This window comes from Mya arenaria, chromosome 10 (assembly GCF_026914265.1).
Source record: "Mya arenaria isolate MELC-2E11 chromosome 10, ASM2691426v1".
Lineage (NCBI taxonomy): Eukaryota > Metazoa > Mollusca > Bivalvia > Myida > Myidae > Mya > Mya arenaria.
Genome location: NC_069131.1, coordinates 41,313,478 through 41,316,995, shown reverse-complemented (window position 1 = coordinate 41,316,995; position 3,518 = coordinate 41,313,478).

Here is a 3,518-nt window from a genome sequence, read left to right as displayed (position 1 = left end):
GAGTGAGTTATTTGTCAACTGTCTGATGCCATATTTTCGTAACAAATGGTGCATTATTTTAATGTTTGTTTAAATTAGGGATGCAAACGAATGACAAAATTGATATTCGAATATTCGGTAATTCTTTCGATCGAATATTCGAATACCAAAATGATCCTTTGAGAATTGTAGTAAACTAATATTCACTTACGTAATAGCCAGGGCCCTGGTACCCTTCTTTGTCGTATTCGGTACACGCGACGGACACCTATTATTCCACAAATTAGCCTCTGAATTTCCCCCTTTTCAGAATATATCCCAAGAAAAAGCGATATATTTTAAAGAAAAAAACGAACTATATCAATTCCTCTGCGTTTACTTTTGTAAACATTGCAAAATAAGATCGGGGAATTTCGTTTTTTCCCGGTTAAATGACAATATGCGCCAACGTGGTACTTGCAGCCTCGTTCTGGGATTGATGTTTACGAAATATATTTATAGAAAACGACACCAACCATGCCCAAACGTCGATTTTGACTGATGTATTTTACATAAATACAGGACAAATATACTTAAACGTTAAACCATACAATTACTTTTCAACGCAAGAGCGTTGTAACGAAACATGGAAAACAGTTTAAAGCACATAACTAGCACATGTCCTTCGAATCATCAAGGCGATTTGCGCAATATCGCCAAGCTTGATTAGCAGTGAAGACAACACATTGGTATAAAGGCCGATCTTAAATGTTCGAAAAATAATTGGAATGTGTCTGATTTCACTTGTCTAACAGTCAGTAAATACAAAATTACGGGGACTGTTTATAGTTCCCGGCGATATATCCGATATGGCGCGTGTATAGTGTCATAAGTTCACACCTCTGGCATAACGGGTCCATCGTTGTAAAAACAAGACAGACGAAGATGACAGTTTTAGGCAAAATGTTTATTAAATTAATTCAACAAAAACATCGAATATTCGAATACCTATTTTGACATTCGAATACCAAACGTTCGATCGAATATTCGAATATTCGTTTGCATCCCTAGTTTAAATGGTAAAAAATATGAACAACTCAGAAAGCAAGTACTTAGTTCTAGAAACATTTCATTGAAGTTATTAGTCTAAACTTTATTTCTTCATGTTTCAACATCAAACTTTGAACATAAAGTCATAAGGACAACAGTCACATGACCCAACCAACATTAAGATCAAGATAATCACATCTTACAACCATACAAGGCATATTTCTGCTGGAATATTTGACAGAATTTATGTGTTTTTTATGCATTTCAACAAAACAATATACCTGGAAGAAGACCGAAGTTCACAAATTATGTCTTAAATTAACCTAACAAAAGCAACCTTAATAGCTATAATTTTACTTTTGAGACAAATATTCTTTGTTTGCATCCGGAATCTTGTTAAACTTTTTGTTAAAAAATACAACAGATTTTCTAAGAACAAAAATGTGTCTTCATGTTGTTTTTTGCTTTATGTTGAGTTAAACGTTTGTGTCTTTATTACTTATGATATCTGACTTGCAGAAATTATATCTTTAAAAAAGTTTCCTTGTTTGTTATTCTAGAACCTCCTTGATAAACAAATGATCATGAAATGTCTCATTATTGGTGTAATGCAACCCTTGAGCCTTACCTTTAAAGGGAAGGTCATGGTCAAATAAAGAAATATATAAGCAGGTTTCACATTGCTTTTGACCTGCAGTGGCATGAGCGAGCTATTCTGAAAAGTTCTCTGACATCTTATATTCTTTTCAAGAATCATTTCAATGTTTACCATATACACAAATTCAGTGGCAAGTCTACCGGGGGTCACGGAGGGGCCGTGCCACCCACCCCCCCCACCCACCCCCAGCTAGCTGGCAAGTTATGGTTTTTGTCGGCACATCTTTATTGATTTAACTGTACAGATAAGTTTTTTCACAATTTAAAGTTTATAGCGCTTTGAGCAAGAAAACAATTGAATCTGATGTTCGTGTTCCAGTGTTTATGGTATGCCAATTTCAAAATATATTTAATACTGTTTAGTTTACGACACGAATCTCTTGAAAATGACATCAGGGCCCGAACATTCGATAATGATAAATAGGTGCCACATTTCACACAGACAGCTGATTAAAAGTAAACAACTATGGCTGCAGTTATATGTGTAAGTTTACTGTTTTACTACAGTTCCAATCCCGGCGACCCCGGTACGATTCTTCTCACTGGCATGATATATTTTCTTTTATGAAAAGTTTAACTTATATCACTTCAAGCTATCTTTTTAATAAAATTGTTCTGCCAAACTCCATTGACAGCAAAAACAAATGTTCGTTCCATATTAAAATTATGTATTCCAAAAAAGTTCTATAATTATGTTTATTATAATTTGTGCCCCCCCCCCATAATAATAAGTTGTGCCCCCCCATTTAGAAAGTCCTTGACCTGCCTCTGAAATTGAGCTAAGCACTGTATTTATGTCAAAGCAGATCATTTTAGGGAAGCCTAATATCGTTAAATATTCCAATCAGTCATTGTATGTCTCGTGTATTTGTGTCAAATGTGTTCAAAACAATTCTTTGAAATTGGAAAATGAATTAAAACTTTGAAACAAAATATGAAGTGATGCACTTTAACCAAAATAACACAAAATGGCTGACATCTTGTTTCACTAAATTAAAAAGACTACCTCACCATTTTTTCTTAAATTTCCATGTAAATTTTCTTTGATGACTATTAAGGTACATTGACCAATTGCTAAGAGCCCAAAGTCTGATGTTTGACTTGTCAATAATCAGGTCTTATATGTTGCTGTTTCAAATCATATGATTAAATTTAATTCTTGCTTAAAACGTATATGTATCTCTTCAGCATCTATGGGAACTTTGTGTAAACATCACAGGAAGCTGCATTAAAAGACAATTTCCAAAACAAGGGTGATTTTTTTTTACCTAAGTAGACTTACATTACTCTCTACCTGTATGTTCAAAGGTACTGGAAGTAATGGCTTTATTACGGGATGTTGCATAGAGCTTTTCTATTCAACCATATAACCCCCGGCTGGAAGACACTTAAATTATGCCACAACCTTTTGGAAGCAAATTTACCCTTTTGGGGATATAATATCCGCATATTCTGGGATGTCTTCTTACCACACTATTGAACTTTAAATCACTGGCTTGACTGAGAAAAAATGACCCAACATATGTAAATTACATTTTCTGGAACCTTGCTGTCAGGGTCAGATTCAATATTCTTGTTTATCATATTAAAGCTGCACTCTCACAGATATACCATTTTTACAACTATTTCTTTCAATTGGAGATAGTAACGTTTTGTGTAAATATCTGCAAATCAATGATAAATATTGCTGACAAAAAATAGGATCACAGATTTTCATATTTCCATTCAAAATTTTCAATGTCGTATTGATTAAACTTACTTATGGTTCAAGAAAACAGCATAAAACATCAATTTCTGAACTTAAAGCTGCACTCTCACAGATTTACCATTTTTACAACTTTTTAAAAAAAAAA